This window comes from Fukomys damarensis, unplaced genomic scaffold, assembly GCF_012274545.1.
Source record: "Fukomys damarensis isolate Sample0158 unplaced genomic scaffold, DMR_v1.0_HiC HiC_scaffold_37, whole genome shotgun sequence".
Classification (NCBI taxonomy): Eukaryota; Metazoa; Chordata; class Mammalia; order Rodentia; family Bathyergidae; genus Fukomys; species Fukomys damarensis.
The window spans coordinates 48,773,657-48,794,986 of record NW_022900949.1 but is presented as its reverse complement, the minus strand read 5'-3'; the positions used below and the strand labels follow the sequence as shown (position 1 = coordinate 48,794,986).

At 36.4% G+C, this 21,330-nt stretch overlaps 1 protein-coding gene across 3 annotated transcripts in view; it reads left to right on the top strand.

The window, feature by feature from the left end:
• The window catches only part of LOC104863178, a 262,181-nt gene that overhangs the window by 205,791 nt on the left and 35,060 nt on the right, over positions 1–21,330 (top strand). Inside the window, exon 1 of one of the 3 annotated variants that reach the window (XM_010625506.1) lies at positions 7,096–7,173. The exons of the other annotated variants lie outside the window; for them this stretch is intronic. The gene's annotated coding sequence lies outside the window, so the exon portion shown is untranslated. Of the gene's footprint in view, positions 1–7,095; positions 7,174–21,330 lie in introns of those variants that run through there. 3 annotated transcript variants of the gene reach the window in all.

Genomic DNA, 21,330 nt, shown 5'->3' with positions numbered 1-21,330 from the left:
TTTTCCTTATTTATAACAATGTAAAATTTTTCATTATGCTTGGGTTTTATGGAATGCTTTGTGTTTGTATTAAATGACTATGAGGCCTTTCTCTTCTTTACTGTTTATCAAACATGTGTCCCTGGAATGCAACTTGATCAAAATCCAATTCTGGTGTGAATAAACTATAATAGTACATAAGATCCTAATGATATAATGGACAATGTGAAATAGGAAGAAAGGGGCTAAATGTGTAGGGAAAGTGGGAAGGGTAGGGGAAAGCTAATAAGGGGGAAAATATGAGAAAATGAGAAAACGGAAATGAAGTGTTTGTAAAGGGGGAGGGGAGGAGGAGTGAAGGGAGGGCAGGGACAAGGGGAAAAAATGAGAACCAAGACCTGTCATGTAAAGGTACAAGATCCAAATAATGAATGTAACTGTACTGTAAACCTAATATGTACCAATAAACTCAATGAGGAAAAAAAATCCAATTATGTTTTTTGTGTACTTCTATAATAGTGTTAGTATTTTGTTTAGTTTCTTTTCATCTAAGTCATGTGTGATATCAGCCAAAGATTTTCTTTCTTAGAATGCCCTCATCTGAATTTAATGTCAAGATTATGCTAGCCTCATGAAATGATTTGTGAAAACCTTTTTCTTTGAAAAAGTTATATAATTGAAAGACAAATTAACATTATTAGAAGTTTCTCAATTTGTTAGACTTTTCAAAGAACCATTTGTAATTATTAAAATTATCCATTGTATCTTTCTTTTCTATTTCACTCATTCTTTTTTCTTTTTGGTACCGGGGATCACCCTTGCACTTGTGAGGCAGGTGCTGGAACCACTGAATTAAATCTCCAGCCCTCTATTTGACTAATTCTTGCTCTCATATTTTTAGTTTTCTATTGCTTTTATTGTCATCTTCTGATTCTTTTTCTGAGCTCTGAAATTGGATGCTTAAGACCCATTTATTTTAATTTTATCTTGTCTTACTTTTCTGTATTTCAGTCTTTTGCTGTAAGTACTGGATTAACAACATTTTCCAAGAATTTATACATAATATTTTTGGAATCAAAGAATCAATTATTAACAAAATTAGTTTTAAATGTTCCATAATGTTAATGTTTTTACTAATGCCTCCTATTATGCTATTTTTTCTTGTCTTATATATTTTTGAGACTTTTATTTTGGGATTAAATAGGTTAATCTGCTTTATGAAATGAAGTTTTTGTCAACATGCAGTAGCCATTTATACAACTTCACCACTAACTTGTACCAAACCTTTAAAAAATTACTACTAATTCTTCATAAACTCTTCTAAAAAAGTAGAAGAGGAAGGAATATTTCCTCATCTCTTTTATGAAACTAGTATTATTATGGTTCCTATATCAAAAAATCATAAGAAAAGAGAGCTATAGACAAAAATTTCTTATGGATATGGATATGGATATAAAAACCCTCAATGAAATACTAACAAACTGAATTCAGCAATCTTTTGTAAGAACCATATATTATATGGTGTATGTAGAAGTGACCCCCACGAGGGCAAAGATGATTTAACATCTCAAAATCGATTAAATGTAATACATCATTTCAAAATATAATAAAAACAAAGTATCATCTCATTAGATGCAAAAAAAGCACTTTACAAATTCTAACACTCTTTAATGATTAAAAAAGTATTCAATAAATGAGGAACACAACTTCTTCAGCCTGATAAAGGCCATCTGTAGAAAACTCAAACCTAGCTCACTGATAAAAGGCTACATGCATTCCTCCTAGACCAAAAATAAGATCAAGATGCCCACTGTAGCCACTTTTATTCAGTATTGTATGGAACATTGTAGTCAGAACAATTAGGTAAAAAACAAACAAACAAAAAGAATCTATATCATAAAGGAAGAAATGACTGTTTCTATTTACAACTACAGAAAATCTTAATGAATTCACTATAAAACTATTAGAACTAATAAATAAGTTCTTTTTTTTGAAGTATGTCTTGCTTTCTACTGAGTATTATTAGCAAACTACTTTCATTTCTGTTTGTCTCAATTTCTTAATTTCACTTCTGAACTTGAAAAATAATTCTAATGTGCATAATAATCTTCAGTTGATACTTTCACCCAGAATTTTGAAAATATTATTTTAGTCTTCTGAATATTTTTTTTCTCTCAAAAAATATCAGTAGTCATTCTGCTGTAACTAATCTATCTTTTCTGTCTATCTTCCTTTACTATTGTCTCCTGGTCTTTGTTATGAAGTTTTACTAAAAATTTCTAGATTTCTGTTAGTTGATCCTGTTGCATTCCTTAAATTTGGAGACTGGTCTGTTTCATTACTTTAGAAGGAAATCTCAGCTATCAAATTTAAAAATAATGCCTTTCCTCTGCTTTCTTCATAAGTTCTATCATATACTACAATTAGATGCATGTTTGAACTTCTCATTTGCTACTGTCTTGAATCTTTCATTTTTTTCTTTATCTTTGTGCAAAATTTTGAGCAATGATTTTTTTGTATTACCTCATTCACATTATCTCTTCAACAATATCTAGCTTTCAACTTAAATCTATGTAATTTTAATTGAATTTTTTATTACTAGCAATCATACCTAATAGTACTTCAAACTAAAGATCATAATAGTCATTTGTTCCTTCCTTGTGCTTTCAAATTTTTTTCCACATTACATATTTTTAGAATATATATTTATTCTAGCTCTGATAATTTCAATATCTGCTGTTTTTGCAGATATTATGCAGTTCTTTTTCTTTTTCTTTCATGGAAACCTTCTTTCCCTTATGGTTTGTGTATATTGATTACTAATAAATGAATGTTCTTCAGCCATGCATTTAAAATTATTTAAAAATATAATATTTTATGCTTTACATATTTGGAACTATGAGAATTTCTGTAGTTATTTAGTCTCAAATAGTGCTAGAAACAGAAACCTAATCATTTTTTATCTTAAATATCTTATGTCATTTGTTTCAGGTATGCCTTTTTAAAATAGCAATTATTTTCATTTTTCACTTAATATATTGCAGATGTATTATTTTAATACACTTACTGTATATCTGATAATTTTTGTTATTTTTCTAATATTTTGTACTTCTGTTATTCTTGTACTTCTTTATTTTTTTCTTTGGCTAATTTTGGAAATTTTGCTTCAGATTTCCTTAGTATTGTTGGGAGTGTATTTCAGATGCTTGCATTTATTTTGTTCACTGATATTTAATTATGCATGTTTATCTGAATATATTTATTCTTTTTCTATATAAGGCAAGAGATATATTGATATATACCAATTACCTCACATTTTCAAAGAATAATTTGGCCTTTTATATTAAGTGCTTTTATTTTTATGTATTATGCATTTTCTCTTTAAATAATTATGTCTTAAATTTAGGCCAAGTTTCATAATTATATTTTCCTAGATTAGACACACTTTCTAAGTTTTATTTGGCTTATCTATTAATATTTTTAATTAATATTTTTTATAGTGGATGCTGTGGACTGGTGCCCAGATTTTCTCCTTCAGATCTGAAGTACCCCTTCCTTCCACTTGCAGATTTGTTGCAATCATTAGCTGAGTTTTCCCCCTGGCATTACCCATATCCAAGGTTGTATCTCTACCAAGACATAGCCTATAATACAGGGCCCTTGCCACAATTTAGGGCATCTTTTAAGGTCATCCTGCCCAAGAGCTCTCCATAACATTTTCTAGGCTGGCTGTTGCAACTTCATCTCAGTATAACTTTTCCCTCTATGTTTGTTTTTCTGACTCCATTACCAGCCTTGTTCTCAAAAACACTTTTCAATAAACAACCTATGTGCAAATCTCTACCTCAGAGCTACAACAGCAGGGCTGTCCCTCTGGTATCCAGTGTCCTGAGTGAATGCTGTCTATATAACAATTAGATTAAAATTTGTATTATCAGATTGACAGGCTCATGTGAGATCTAGTGAGACGCTTATACAGATTTAGACTCACCTGTAAAGAAGAAATATTTATATCTTTGCTCTTAGATCAGTGAATACGAAGACTCTCTATTGTGTCTAGACACTTTTGTTCTAGTTCAGGTCCAGGAACCACCACTTCGTGTTCTTTATTAATGCTCTATCTATTACCAAATGCACAGTTCCTGATTGTGTCTAACTAGGACAAAATCTGTGATTATATTTTCATTCATAAAGCTATGCCTCTTCTGAAGCTGTTATTGTTGAGACAATGCAGATCTTCTTGACTTTGAAGCTCTTTAACACCTTTGTGTAAGGCTGGTTGGTTCATTACACCTGATGCTGCAGCTTCCAATTCTGCTTCTGAATACATTTTGCTAAGGATTCTCAAAGGCTTTTACTGTCCTTTGTTTTCACTGCCCACAGATGAAAATCTTCCTCAGAGTGTAAAGGAAAATGTGAATGATAATTCATTTTCTGCTCACATTACATTTACACCTTTGGAATTTTATAGCATAAATGGAGAATAACACATCTTTCAACAGTGTCTTCTCTTGAACTTTTTATGTTAAAATTACTGTGCTCCTTGAAAGAACTCTCTTTCAGTGTTGACAGTGTCCCCGTAGCATGCAGAGAGGTCAGTGGAAAGGTCTGTGAGCCGAACAAGTGAAGTGAGCCCATTCCACAAAGAATGTCTATCCTGCATTCAGCACAATTGAAGACTGATGCAGAGCATAATGTAGAAATCAGCACATTTGCAGGAGGCAGAAGAGGACAATGGGGAGGCATTTTGACATTGCAAGAGGTTGGCCTGGTCACTCCTAGAGGAATGCATGAAGTGGGCGGAACCTGCACAGGGCAACCCTGCATTGCCTGTCCTGGTGATGAGCACACAAGGTGCAGGGCTACTGCCTTCATCCCACTACTATTTGGTGCAGTAGCTTGGAAACAGCTGCTCGTGAGCACCAACCCACAGTCACCCACACATAGCCAAGCCAGTGGTCATCCAGAGACCTGAAGGCATTACGTGGTTGATGCACGTGACCATCACCTGAAGTTGGGGTAGCAGCACAAGTCCAGTGATTCAATTTCATGCTATCCTTTGAAAGAAATAATGCATTGGACACTGAAAGAGATCTGCACAACAGTCTATACACTGGATCCAGGACCTGGCCCCAGGGCCCTAGGACAACTTCATAGGCATCAGTGCCTGGTGGACTTTGCAGGTGCAACTTGCCAGAAATATGTCTTCAGGGAAAACTCTGATACGACCCTGAAGTTCTTTAGTGGAAGTTTCCTTCACTTACTGCATGGCTTGTCCTCAGTTCTAAACTCAGTTTCTATGAGCTCAGAGGATCTATGGATGGGAAATTTTGCTGGAGAACCTGTCCTACATTCACTTTCGAGGGAGACTTTTCCTTAATTTGTGTAGGAAAGGAAACTGGTGCCTGATTCTTCCATTTGGTCTTATCTGTGATTAAAATTACCACATTTCCTCAATTGTCTTCCCCATTTTATTTTTTCTTTTCTTTTCCTTCCTTCCTTCCTTCCTTGCTCCCTCCCCCTTCCTTCTCCTCCTCCTTCCCCTCCCCCTCCCCTACTCCATCCCCTCTTCCACCTTTCAGTATTGGGACTGAGCCCAAGGCCTTGGGTGTGGTAGGCAAGCACTCTATCACTGAGCTGCATCTGCAGTCTTTCCCTATTATGAGTTTTTTCTTACTGTTTTCCTTTTTTTTTTTTAACTAGGGAGTTAAATTGGTAGGCTCAGATGATAATTAATTACTGTTGCTTCTTATTCTTTTGAAGAACACATTCTATTTATGTCCCTTCTCTCATTTTTAAGGAATTTTGTAGTGCCACTTTGAACGTGGCTCTAAATTGTCTTCAAACTTGAGCAGAAAATCTGCCCTTAGATGATCATTTTGCATGCTGGTATATTCTATACTGGGGATACCCAGCCTGGCAACTGGTCTATGCATCACTGAGTCTGGGGGTCCATCTTTATGCTCATCACTACACTGAAATCTCTGCTCACTTAGAACTCTACAGATGGTCTGGATTCTTACTCTCTATCTTTCTCAGGGTATCTCTTTGAATATGTTTCCTTTGAATGCACTTTTTGTTTTTTTTGCTCTGCAGAAGCCTATGCATAATTAAAAAAAAATTATCTAACAAAATGCAGAAACATTTCGGCAACCCTCCAACCCCTAATAGTCTCTGAGCTCAGACAACACTTATGGGTTGAAATAACTTATTGAATGGGAGGTACACTGGTCAAAGGTGCTTGGGTTTCAGGCCTCTGACCATAGGAGATCCCATATAATTTCCCTGTAGGCATCCTTCTGCCTGGGGGAACTGGGTCTTCTATGGAGAAGGGTCTGTCTGTGTTTTCTGAGCCTTTCTCAGGAGGCAAGAGTCAGTCTAATCAGACTCCTCCTCTCTTAGGCCTGCCCAACCCCTTTGGCTAATAAACCCTGCAGAAGATTGAAGCAGACAGCCCAATTATGCCTTTAACAAAATGTTACCATCTTGATTAAATACTGAATGGAAGGTGCATGGGTTTTGTCCACTGGGCCCACTGCTGAGACCACCTATGTTAAAAGGATTCTCTAAGGCTGTCCTGTCCATTAAGCAAGGGTGATTAGTCAGAGTTATGGCTTGTATCTAGATGTCCCGCCAAAGCCTCATGCACTCGTTCGTAGGGCTTTTCAGAGCTTGCAAGATCTAGGGTATGTAATATGAGGATTAAGGGTATGTGGTACTAGATTAGTCCACTAATTGGTTTATCTTAGCTCTGGGTGTGTGTAATGGGATGCCCCCCCAGGTGTGGGGGCCACCATCCAAAAAGCTTGCCACTTGGATAGAATAAAAGGAAAGGGGAGGCTTCACTGCTTGATGCTTCCTGCTTGCCTTGCCATGGACTGTTTCTCTTCGGCCATGTCTCTCTGCCTTGCTGCCCTGCCTTGGAGCCAGCTGACTATGGGCTGAAATCTCTACAAATTATGAGCTAAAATAAACTTTCTTTCCCTACTTTTTGAATGTCAGGTATTTAGTCCCAACAATGAGAAAAGCAACTATGACGTCAGAAATACAATCAGGCTGATGTCACGGTCAGCTAGCAGTCACCTGTGTCTCAGGCTGTGTGATTGGGACTGGACAGTTCTGCAAGTAGAACCCTTCCTTAATGTGCAGGCCCTGGCACCACAGGAGTCATTCCAACTTCACTCCTCTCTGTGGGTAAGCTTATTCTTAGGTTACCTCTGGGGTGTTGAAACTATAACTCCTTTTCAGTGACCATGACATATTCCATTTCATAGAAATACCATAAGTAATATTTGTAATTTCTGTTTTTTAAATAATAAGGTCTTCAATTTCTTCTCCCTAGTCCTCCTGCTCCTCCTCCTTTTGTTCTTTCTTTCTCTCCAGTTTTAATATTTTAAACATCATTGGCATTTTTGTACAAATCCTTGATTATATCCTTAGTATAAATTCATAGCAGTAAAAAAATGTTAGATTATACCAATGAAAATTCTATGGTATAATTCACCAAATTATCCTTCAGAGTAGCTAGATTAATTTATATCCTGCCTATAGTGTTATGCTAAAGTTGGACTTTTAACTTTGACCCATACTTGTGTATGTAATTTGCTAGAAAACTATCCAGAAAACTATTTCTTTAGTTTGTATTTCTTTGTTAACAAAACATTTACCATTTAAAATGATTTTTCTCATCTTTTATGTCATGAATATGCATGTCCTTTGTTTTTACTATTCTTATATTCATTTCTTATGTATCACTTGACTTGGTAGAGATACCACAAATTCATGCTATTGCTCCTTTGTTCTTTTCTATAATTTTCTTTATAGACTTTTTTACCTGATAAATCTTAATTTTGAAAGCATTGAGTTCATTCCTAAATTTATTAAAGAAAAAATTATCTGAGATACAACAGTGTCAAGGAAGGCAATGACCTCCATTATGGGTTTTAAATTCTAGTGGATTGTGGAGTCACACAATCAACAAATAAAATACATATAAAATATTAGCAAGTGGTAAATACTAAGAAGCCAAACAAAGCAGCCCAAGGGAGTAGAGACACCTGCAGTGCTGTTCAAGTCTGAGCAGCCAGGAGGGATGGTGCTTTGAGCTGTGGAGCTGTCTGGATGGGTGTTTCAGGCTCTGGTGCTTCTTTGTGAACAGTAAGTGCTAATGCCTGGAGATGGAGGAACACTCACATGAGGAGGCATCAGGTGCCCAGTGTGGCTAAAGTGGGGTAAGGTAGAGAGAGAAAGGAGAGACTGGATGTGTGGGGGTGAGGCAGGGTGCTGGAAGTTACTCTTACTTGTCCAGACAAGCTATCTGGAAAACTTTAAGGAATTGCACAATCTAGTTGTTAAACATAGCCACTATCAAAATTTAAATAATATAAACCTAACACAAAGTACATTGTATTAATAATGAGGGTAATCAACGCTCAAATGTTCTGACTTTCTAATTTTTTAGTATATTGGACTATTATCTATGCCATTAAAGTTAGCTGAATCTATTTTATCTGTTTGATGGATACACCATTCAACCTGTGCTACTATGTATCTCTTCACAACACTGTATTCTGTGCATAGAATGTTGGTAGCTTGAAGTCAGCCATAATGACACTACTTAAACCACAGAAATCAGCAAATTCTACAAATCCATGGATTCTTTTATTGTTTTGTTAATTGTCTAGGCTTAAAGTGATGAAGAATACATTAACAATATAGATTAAATTAAAATTAATATCTTCAGCACTTGCACTGAGAATAGCACAAAATTGGGGAAATTACCTTCTAAACGTTATTTTCCAATTCTGCAAAATCTTATTTGCATTGCTGATGAACAAAGGAAGTTAAGTGTATGTTTTCATTGTTTCACTCTCTTCCTCTTCATTAACATTAAGAAATATATCAACCAACATTCAGTTTAGAACTATATTCACTAATTAATTGTAGCCATAGGGTGGTTAAGGTTATGAGAGTCTGACAAGAGGCAATGCAAGCATCTGTGAGAATCCATTTACTATATAGTGTTTACAGTGAAGAATACTATATTATTTATTACTACTTGCCAATTGTTACATATCCTTCATATCAGTAAGACTTATGGCTAACTTATGCAAGTGTACGTGGTCATACTCTTTTAAACACTTGATCATATAACTGGCAAAGCTCTAGGCAAGCCCATACCACATGGAATTTTTGTGGATCAAAGTAAGGAATCTGGATAATCCAAGTGTGATCAGAAGCTATTGGTGGATTCTAAGCGGAGAGGATATGGCCAGGGTTATAAGAATCATTCTGGATGCCTGCAGACCAGAAGGATGGTAGGCAGACTACTGCAGATGTTCTTGCAAGGACCTATCCTGGAACAAAGCCGGCTGAGGATGTGGCATAGGAGATGGTGAGAAGTGGCTGTATTTAAAATATAGCTTGAAGGTCTTTCCATAGGGCTTTCCAAACAGGAAGACAAGGCTCAAAAATGTCTCCATAGGACTATTTTAAATTTTAAATTAATTTTTAAAATAAAATGTGAAAATTGTACATATATAAGAAGTACCATATGATGTTTTGATACATGTATACATTGTAAAATGTTTAAATCAAATGAAACACATCTGTCTCCTCAAACATTTATCATTTCTTTGTGGAGAAAATCTTGAAAATCCTTTGTACTAGTTTTTTTGAAATATATACTACATTATCAATATCTATAGTTGTCCTACAGGGCAATTATACCCAAACTTTTCCTCCTATCTATCTGGAAGTCAGTACCCACCGTTTAACCTTCATCATTACTTTCTCTCTCTTACTCTCCCAGTCTCTGAAATCCTACTCTCAACTTCTGTGAGATCCCCTTTTTAGATTCCATGTATGAGTGATATCATATGACACTTGTCTTTCTGTAGTTGGCTTACTTCAGTCAACATAATGATTTTCAGTTCCATGTTGTCACAAATGGCAAGGTTCCATTCTTTTTTATGGCTGATCAATATTTCACTGAGTATATGTACCATGTTTTGTTTATCCATTCTACACTCCCATGTTTATTGTATCATGATTCAACAAATGATCTAGGTGTCCAGCCCAGTAAGCATCAACTGTAAGGCTTTGTGTAAGGGCAATGATCACGATGGTGGTACCTGTTTTTGAGTTTGGCAGCCTTGCAGAGGAGAAGATTTGGTAGGGGAAATTAAGGGCTTGTTTTTAGATGTGTGACATTCATAATATTTCAGAGCCACCTAGGGAGGAGGGGCCAAACAGGCAAATAGAAACCTTGAGCTGGAGTGCCAGGGGCAATAGTGTTGGAAGTAAATGGACATGTGTTGCTCAAAAGTACAGAGAAGGAACTGTACTTATAACCACAGAATCAAAAGAGGTCACTGAGGTATAGAAAAAACAGACAGGGTCAGGTGCCAGAGTGGAGCCTGAAAAGGAGCATGGTGTGCTTCAACTCTTAGCTATTACAGGCATCTAAGAGACACAGGAAAGAAAACTGGGGATACATGTGAGTCTTCATCCTCTTACATGAATTGTTTCCGGTGCGAGACTTTTCCAACTATTCCTGTATCAGCAATAAATCATTTTAATTGTTAGAGTTTCATGATAGACTTTAACATGAGGCAGAGTAAGCCTCTGTCACAAGTCGTCATAATTTTCTTAGCTAGTTTTCTGTTTTTATTTCTCTCTATATGCTTCCAGACAGTGGTGTTTGTGTTAAACCAATTTGATGGCTACATTTTAAATCGCTTATGATTTAATTGATACTTTTATGATAGTAAGTGATACATTCTAAGGAAATGTTAGTTCTCACTATTTATTAAAATATACTTTTATAAAGGCCCCAAATAATTTCATTTGTTTATTCCAAACTGAATATTTTCTTGTCATTGTTTTTCTAGCCAATTATTGTTAGCATACAGGGAAGTTATTCATTTTTGTATAGCCAATTTTTATCCAGCCAACTTAGTTAATGCTCCTATTCATTATGAAGGATATTTAGTTCATTGGAGCTTACCAGATTATAATCACAATAATCATTCAAATAATAGTGCTAGATTTTATTTTCAAATATTCATATCGTTTATTTTCAGAGTTTAGATAACTGACTGGGCTAAGAGCAGACACCTTATATTTTCTGTGAATTTTATGGGAAAAATATTCTTATGTCAGTGTTACCTCTGTTATTATTGTTAGCTAGTTTGATTGAGATCAGTAGTTCTCAAACTTTAGTGTTCATAAGAATTAGTTGTAATTTTGTTTTAAAAAAAAAGAATCTGGGAATTCTTTTCCAGAACTTAGAAGTCTAGGATGAGGCTCATGATTCTACATTTTTGGCAAGCAACTTAGTCCAGCCCACTGCATCGAAAGGATACATCCTTCTATGCTTGACTGAATTTTATTAGAAACTATTTAAGTTCACCATCAAATGTGAATTTTATCCTTTAGTTAACATGACAGTCTAATTTTGAAATAAATTCAATTAAATTGTTAAAATGGTCCTTTTAATTGTGCATAAAATATTTACTGATATCTATACTGAAAAGAAAGCTTGGTTTGTAGTTTATTTTGGTTTTTATTCAGCTTTAATTGAGTTTATTGGTACATTTTAGGGATACAGTACAGTTGCATTCCTTGTTGGGATCTTGTACCTCTACATGACAAGTCTTGGTTCTCATTTTTTTTCCTTGTCCCTGCCCTCCCTTCACCCCCTCCTTCCCTCCCCATCTACAAACACTTTATTTCCATCTTTTCATTATCTCACATTTTTTTCTTTTCCCTTTTTACCCTTCCCCTACCCATTCCACCTTCGGTTTATAGTTTATTTTGGAAGTGACTTTGGTCAGGAAGTTTTTCATAAGCAGACTTACTCTGGCTTCTTATAATGAATCAGAAATCTTTCATCTATCTAGCCATGATTTAATAAATACTATATATTATTTGTATGCATAGATACACTTGTACACGTATACACATAGACACAGAATGTGGAAATTTTCTGTCTCAGGGTTTGAAATCCCTTTGCCTGTAAAACTCTCTGGCCTTGACTTTATTATTGCAGGTATTCAACTGAACTTTCCTATGCCCCCTAAATTATTTATCTAGTTAGGTTTTGAATCAGCTTTGATTTATATTTTATAGAAAATTATTGTTTTTTCCAACCCTTTGAAAACCTGAATGGAGAGCTTTACGTGGGAGTTTTTAAAAATCTCTATGCAATTTGGCCACACATCTTTATAATTCTTAATTTTTGTATTTCTTGATTAAGTGCTTTATTTACTAGGTGTATATTCAGCTTATAGACATTTTATCAGTTCTACAGATTCCTTTTATAATTTATTAATTTCTATTTAGCTTCAGAAGTTAGTTATTTTTCTTTTTAAGAATGTCCTTCTAATTCTTTAGCTAAAACTGGGGTCTCAGTTATTTTCATTCATTTTTGTTTAATGCTCAAAGAATTAGAAATTCATTAGATTTTCTTTGAGAATAGTTTTGTACTCATTCAATTCATATTAACCTAGGGTCCTATTATTTTTGTTTTCTAAGACTTACACAAGTGAAACTTTTATTTCTCTTCTGATTTATTTAAGCATGGATTTTTAAATTATTCATAGTGACTGGAAATTTCAACATAGATTGTGAAACTAATTTTTAATGTAAACACTATAGCATGCACAGTTTTATCCAGTTTTTTTGTGAACTTATACAAGATGTAATAGGAAAAAAAGGTGAATGATTACATTGAAAAATTATTACAATAAAAGACACATTGTCATTAATCCTCCTCAAAATACCCTTTCTCATTTGGAGCACACTTATCCCATCCTCTTGCCACTCTCTGAAGCAGCTCTGGAAATCCTCTTTCATGAGTGTCTTCAGTTGTGCTGTCATGGCTGCCACGATGTCCTGAATCAATTCACAATTTGTGTTTTTCAAGTCATTTTGACTTTGGGAAAGAGTAGAAGTCCTGTGGTGCCAGATCCACAGAATAAGGTGGATGAGGACACACTGTAATGGTTTTACGAGTTTGCTTCTCCTTTGGATGTCACCTGGCAGCAACATTCACTACATGTTTTATCACACCTTGTAAAGACACTCACCAAAGAGGACTGCCAGAACTGCTTCAGAAAGAAGCAAGACTGGTAACTGTGCCTGAAGCAAAGGGGAGGTTTTGAAGGGGATTCATAGCAACACGCCTTTACCGCAATAAATATTTTCATAAAGAATGGAAGGGGGAAATGATGAAAATAGAGCTTTAGCAAGTTGGAAGGAGACAAAGATTTGGAAGGATAGGGAGATAGATTAGGAGCACAGGATGAAAAAGAAGATTAATTAAGATGTATTTTGTACACGTACTAATTTCCAACAATAAATGTAATCATTATGAACTACAAATATGTACCAATAAAAAAATCTTAAGTAATCCCCAGAAAACTTTCAGTAACTAAAAAAAAAAATGAAACATTCACCGTATATTTTGGTTACTCCTTGTATATAATGATCAGAATTTTGTAAGTGTGGCATGGATCACAGAAAACAATTATTTAATCTTTCAGAGGACAGATTTCAAACTCTATGGAGGCATACACATATGTATAGGTATATATGCATAACCATATATATATATATGCAGTTAACACTCCCTTATATTATTTATATCATCAACATTCTTTCCTTGCTGCTTATTTGACACCCACTATCTATAAAAGTATGTTCAAATTTCCCATCAAAATTATACTTTTATAAATTTATTCTTCTAAAATTATATTTTAGTAGGTTTTGCTCAATGTATTTTAATAATACTGAAGTACACAAAGTCCACTTATAATTCTTGAGCTCTTAATTTGCTTCTTTCCTTATTTGTTAAAAGTACAGCTTTTCCAATAAATCTTTCAGGGTATTTGCAGAGCTAGGATACCATTCTTTTAGCTTCTACACTTGAAAGATAAATTGTCTATGTATATTATTATTGGATTATAAATTTTTATATTAAAATTTTAGATATTAATGATTAAAATTTTTTCATACCACCAAAACATTGTCAATTACAAGTGGATTTTCCTTACCAGAATGGCTTTCTTCTTTTGTAGTTGACTTCTGTATTTTTGCCTGTGGAGCTGAGTTTATGTGGAAATTAGAGGTATAGAGCTTGGAGTACGTTTCTGTGTTCAAATCCGGGTTGAGTCACTTGATATTTGAGCAATTGTGAGCAAACACTTATTTAATTTTATGCCTCTGACTTTTGTCTGCCAAGTGGGGATAATATGATCATTCTCTTTAATGGACTGATGCGTGTATGTGTGGATTTGTACATATGCACATATGTATTCTTGTATGTGTGTGGATTGTGCAATGCAGTGAGTATGTTTGTTATGGCTTGTGTTTAGATGTTCCCCCAAAGCCTCACGTGAATAAGGTGGGGCTATTTTGGAGGTGGTTTAGTCTACGATGTGTGATGTTGGGATTAAAGGCATGTGATTATTAAACCAGTACACTGATTGGTTCAGCACCACATTAATCCCAGTAGTCTGTATAAGATAAAAGGGGCAGAAAGACTCCGGAGTCCTCTTGTCTTCTTTTGCTGTCTTCTGCCACAATGAACTGTTGCCACTTTCTCACCCTGCCTTAGAGCCAGGAAATTATGGACTTGTAATTATGAATTGTAAGCTAAATAAACCTTTTCCCCTTTTACTTTGAGTCTTGCATATTTTGTCTCAGCATTGCAAGAGAAGTACCTAAGGCAGTGTTTATATGTATGTTGAGATGAATAGTCATGCACATGTATTGTACTTGTGGATACATTTCTGTAGGTGTGTGTGTGTGTGTGTGTGTGTGTGTGTGTGTGTGTGTGTCTATGTCCATATGTCTCTGTGTGTGCCTGCGAGTTTTATGTTGCTTGAGAATTGTCTGCTGGAGAGCAAGAGACCACATAAAGATAGTTGCTGAATCAACTCTTTTTATGTCAGTGACCAATACTGACTGATTAGCTTGTCTCCTCTTCCTTGTTGGTTTCTCTCTTTAATGATTTTATTTTGTCTGCTTATTTTAATTTTACTAATTCAAAAGGAAGTTATAGGCTCTATCTCTACTATCACTTCTCTCACTGTCTCTTGCTTCAATGAACACAAAGACTTGCTGACCAGCTGCTGTGCCTCTATGTGTGCTCAACCCCAGGAGGGCAGTCCAGGGAACACGGAACTCTCTATAGGACATCTGTGCTCCCTACAGTGACTTCTCTTTCTGCAGCCCAGTGCTCCACTCCTCAGCAGGCATCACACACCTGTTATACTCCTATATAGTTTCTCTTGCTTCCCATCCACACTTTGGAGACACTATATTGCTCCTCTTCTAAATTCCAACTTATCTCTTAAACTCTAAATCTGACATCACCATTGCAAAACCCTGTGCAGTCCCCTCTCCCTATCTCCTTACCTGTGTGCCAGTGTGAACCAATGATATCTCTCATTGCACTAACCACATCTGAATCCTAATTCTTGCCTTCCCTCCTGTTCCTGACTGTGAATCTCCAAGGGACGGAACAGTGTCTTATTCAACTTAGACTTCCTATCCCCTACCACAGTACTTGGCATGTAGTGAGCACATAATGAAGTTCAATGGGTAATTTTAGAAGGGATGCTGTTTGTGTGATAGAAATCAAATTGGCCTCACACCTTACTGTTTCTCATCTTCTCTATCTCCAAGCCTACTAGTTGGTTCTTCATGTAAATTAGCCAGGCCAGGTGAATAAATTGGGGATCCAAGAGTGCTAACTTCCACAGTATGGTAAGTAGAAAAAGGGAGATTAAATTTTGGGCTTCTAATCTGAAGTCCAAGGACATCCATTCCAAGTTCCTCAGCAGATTGATGTTAAAAGCTGGGTTTGAGCTTCTGTTGCTCAGGTGTAGGGGGCACTATTTGCTGCTCTGCCTTCCCATTCAGGAAGAGTTCTGGCAGGTTCCAGCAGGGAGAGAGATGCTACTGAGCTTTTAAGAGAAACTGAGTGGAGGTGATAAGGCCTCTGCTATAATGAGCAGTGGGCTGCTCTGGAGAGAGTTAGAGGTTATATCCCAAATGGTTCCACTGAAAATTTCAACTCACTCACTTAATTCAGGAGCTCGACAGGCCAAGCTGGACTAGAGCAATTACAGCCCATGGATGTCCCTTAGGAAAGTTTTAACAGCGCAACTTGGTGAAAATTCCTCCAGGAGCTTTTTATTATGCTACCTCTGCATTTTGGGGAGGGATGGGGCTTTGTGTCCTGGGCTCAAGAAATAGTTTGCTCCCTCTGCAATCCAGAAATAATTCTTGGATCTTGAATGACAACAACAACAACAACAACAACAACAACAACAACAACAACAACAAATTAGAACAGATTAACTTTATCAGAAACTGTAATTGGCTCCAATCCCACGTTTAATTCAGATTCTTTTTAACAGCTTCATTCAAACTGCTAAAGATGTTGAAATGATTAGTTTTTTGGGGGGATAGAAGGGCGGGCTGGTGAATTAATGGCTTACAATATAATGAAAACTCACATTTGAGGAGTACTTTGCTGTGATACATATTAACTTGTTTTTATTCTCAGAACAACCCATAAAGTAGATTAGAATGTTGAAGACCTAGGACATGGGAGCAATATGCTAAACATTGTCTCTGGATGTTAGCTTAGATTTTAACCCCAGCTCATCTCCATTATATCTGGATTTGTAATGAGTTATTCAACTCCATAGAGTCACTATCTCACCTTCTGTGAAATGGGAATGGTAACAAAATTATAGTCAAGCTGGAATGATGCCATGGCTAATTTGTGATAAACATTTTAGTGAATAACAACGACAGATTAAGCATCTCTAATCTGAAATCTGAAATTTGAGAAATGCTCCCAAATCCAAGCTTTGTTTTATATTTTAGAGCATTTCAGGTTTTGTGTTTTCTGATTTCAGATATTCAAGTGCTAAAGTGTGTAAATGTTCCAAAGCTCAAAACACTTCAACTTCTGGTTCCAAGTGTTTTGGGCAATGAATGCTCAATCCGTATTATTATAAGTGACATTTCCCAGGTCACAAATGGTGAGTGACGGAAGTGGAATTGAACCAGATTTCTTTATTCCCAGTTTATCAGCTTGCATACCTAGTATATAAATCATTTAATGTCAGCATTTTACCTCATCTATTTTTCTAAATTTTCACTCAGTCATCAAATGTTAATTGATGATTTCTATATCGGGAAGGTACAAATCTGTTTTCAAAAAAGATGTGTTGCCATCTCACAGGACCTATGGCTGAGGCTGGCCTGGAGTATAGTGGCTACATGGAGTGCATCATGACCACAGTAATTAATTATAGCTGTATCGGTCCAGACACAAATAGTGAGACCAGAACTTGGATTTGAAAGCTGAATAAGTTTTTTCCAGTTGGAAGAGATAAAGGATAAGAAAGGTAGGTGGGGGTGGCAGCAGTGGTGATGTGGTGTTAAGTATGTGGCTGGCTGTCATAGTACAGCTGTCTGGAGCATAGAAAGAAGGGGAAGCACAGAAGGTGCAAGGCAGGAGAATAGATGTGGACCAGGCGATGAAAGCCATTCTGTTATAAAGCTTGCATTTTGCTCCATGGGGATGAGAGAGCCACCACATGGATTTTAATAGAGCAGCACCATACTCAAATTAATGTTTCAGCAGGTTTTAAAGGGAGCAATGTGAAAGTTGAATTGAAGGGTGGGTAGATCAGCAAAGGGAAGAGAACAAGAGGTTAGATTCCAGGAACAACACATTGGGCAACAGGGCTGGGGCTGTCAGGCCCCACAAAGGGATGCATTCTCCCAGGGAAGGGAAAAGAGGCTGGGGGCAGCTGATAGTGAATGAAAGGCAAGGAACTGAGGGAATCACAAGCGCAAGAGTTCTCAGTCATCGTACAATTCAAGGTGGGATCAGGAGTGGCCTGTGGGGTGGAGTAGTGATGAACTGCACTCACTGTAGAGAAGAAAGGATTTTGAAACTAGAGGTTTCATTGACAGAGACATTGAAATCATCAGGCCTGTGGTGAACTTCAAGTGAAAACTCAAAGAGTAAGTCAGGTACCAATATTTTAGTACTTTAATGATGGTCAGGCCAGAAAGCAGTACAAGGAGAGATTTTTCCAATCCCATCTCTGGATCAATGGAGGGTTGGTAGTGGGAAAAGGAAGCAGTAATTTTGTAAGGAGCTGGAAATAAAGGCAGAGATTCAGATTTTGCTGAAGCAGAAAATGGGAGAGTGACTGTGAAGAGGTTAAAGTACAGGACATTTTTAATAATAAACTTGAGATTTTGCAGGAACCCCTAGAAGAGCTAAAGGGAAGCCAGTAGTTATAGTATAAAAGGGACGTGCCTCTATTTATTTCTTGCTGTGGCCCTTGCCCTATCTTAATGCTGTTGGATTTGATCAACTTCACCTTCCTTTTTTTTGGTACCAGGGATCGAATTCAGGACTTTGTGCTTGTGAGGCAGGAGGTGGAACGACTGAGCTAAATCCTCAGCCCTCACCTTTCTTTTTGAAACTCTTTCCTGTGGTTTTACTAGTCCTATTCTCTCTTGGTTTATTTGTCTGTCCTTAGGCTGAGTCTCACTTATTTTCACTCACTGGAAGCACTTTGTTCTCTATTGCAAAAAGTATTATTCTCCTTAATAATCTCATACAAGTTGAGATCCCTTTTGTTGGATTATAGTGGTGTTTCCCACAGAGAACTTTGCAGACTCAAAGCTCCTAGAAGATTTTGGGAAGAAGTTTCCATGACTGGATGAGCCTAGAAAGATGAAATACTGGATTCCTTTCTTGAGGAATCATTTGCACTCAAGAGTATTAAAGGAGCCAGCGATTCCTAAAGTGAAAATTTAAAATGCTTAGCTTTGTTTAATTCAGTATTTTGCCCCAATTTTTGAAAAATAGAAATTCTTTTTCTAGATCATTTCAATGATGAGCCAAGAGAATTAACATTCTTTGAAAAATTATTTAAGCAACAGAAACAACACTTTTAAAGTGGGTCTTGCCTTTATAAAAAATGCATAAGACATTTTTAGAAATCACACTTCGGAAGAATAAAAATAATAAACATAAGCCCAATTATCAAATATAATATGAAGATGAGGTTGGCAGTCTTTACAAGGCTATTGAAGTTCAGTGACAGCTGGGAACTTAAGCTTCTAAGTTTCCTCTAGTGATCTGTTACTAAGAAGTACAGCTGGCTCTAAAGTTCAAGAAAATGTGATGAGAAGAATTTCAACATTTAAAAAACATTGCACCCATTATCTTGATCTCTTAGAAAGGAAGAAACAGAGCACCATTATTTGATGTCAGTAGTAGATTTCTTGATCTAGGTAGAAAGCAAGAAATTCATGGGGTGCTTTAATGAGAGAGCAAGTATGTACGCTGAAATACAGGCTGGACCACACCCCTGATATTCCCCAAATTCTCACTATGATCTCACCCTTTGGCTGTTTTCAGTTTTTAGAGGACTCAGATGTGTGAAAGTTTGTTAACATGAATCTGGGACTGGCTCCTGATGGCCCCTGCTCGGCAGCTTTGCTGACTCAGCTGGCCTGTAGCTGTCCATCTCCGTGACGCTGCTATTCGCCCGGTACTGAAAGTCAGAGTGGTAAATGAAGCTCTCCTGTTAGATGCTAATGGTTTGAGAGTTTCAGTGTCTCAAGTGAGATCTTTCCATATTCCACGTTCCACATAGTCAGCAGTTAGACTGTGTACTCAATTTATGCCCAAATTGATATATTTTTTCTAGGCTCTGGAAAAGGCACTTTGGAAAGGGCCATTTAAAATCTCTCATGTTGGATAAAGTATGCCAGTGGCTCCAAACCTGGTGGTTGCAGGTCCCTTGAATCCAAGTGAGGTAAAATTGACAGCCTACTGCTTATTTCTAAGTTGGAAATGCCAAATGATAAATCATACATTAGGGGGTTAAGAAACTCCATCAGGGTCTTCCATTAAGACTGCTCCTAAGTTCACATTTTTGAGTTGATGTCCCTAAAGCTGCAAATGAATAACAACGATAAACTATAAAGGGAGAGAAAGGACACCAACAGGCTTAAATACAAGCTAAACCTCCCTGTGGACCTCATATGAAACAGAACGGCAGTGAAATGAGCAAAGCTGAAGCCATGTGCCTGCTCAAAGAGGAGAGAGAGATTTCTGTGTTGAACCAAGATGCTGATCTCATAGAAGTAGAGGGCAGAATAGTTTCACCAGAGATTAAGAAGGGCAGAAGGCAGGAAAAGTAGAGCGAGGTTTGATAACAGGTATTACAAAGAGTTAGAAAAGAGACAAAAAATCTAGAGTTTTTAAAAAATTAAGTTTATTGGTACATTTTAGCTATACATTATGATCATATTCGCTATTGGGGATCTGTATCTGCACATGGTATATCTTGGTTCTTGCTTTTTCCCATTCCCTTTCCCTCTCTCCCTCCCTTCCATCCCTCCCTATTTACACAAACTTTGTTTCTCTGTTTTTCTTTTTTTCTCATCTTTTTTTCTTTCCTTTCTTTCTTTTCCTCTACCTCTCCTCCCTATTTCCCTTTCTCCTTTGTACCTTTTCTTCCTATTTCATGTTATCTACTACACATTTTGATTCTTTCACTTACACTTTCAGTTTCTCACATCAGAGAAACATATGTGTGTCCTATTTTCACTGCTGTGGAAATCAGTGTGAAGATTCTTCAAAAAATTAGGATTAGAGGTCCCATTTTACCCTGCTATTCCCCTGCTGGGTATCTTCCCAAAAGAATTAAAAGCATCATACCACGAATATATGTACACTCCTGTTTATAGTGGCTCAGTTTGTAGTAGCTAAAACTTGGAAACATCCCAAATGCTCATCAACTGGTGACTGAATAAGGAAGATGTACTTTTTACAAATACAAAATGCATGTACATTGAGGCCATACTCTTAAGTGAAATAGAGCTCTGTAGCACAGAAGGATGACTATAGTTTACAGCTGTTTGCTATATATTCCAAAATAGAAAAAAAGAAAGAGTTTGAATAGTTACAACAAAAATAAATGATAAATGTTTGAGGTGGTAGATGTGTCAATTATGCTGATTTGATCCTGACACATTGTGTACATGTATTGAAACATCATATTGAGTCCCATGAATCTTTGGCATTAATATGTATCAATCAAAATAAGGAACTAAAGAAGAGAGCAAGAGAATGCTTATAGGGGTAAGAAGCCTATTAGGCAACAAAGCTAATGGGTTCCAGGCAATATGAGAGTCAGAAGAAAGCCTAACCACTTGAACGTGGCCTGGAAAAGGACTTCCCAGCTCATGAAAAATCCTGAAGAGGAAACTGTTCCAATTTATTGTCTGGAG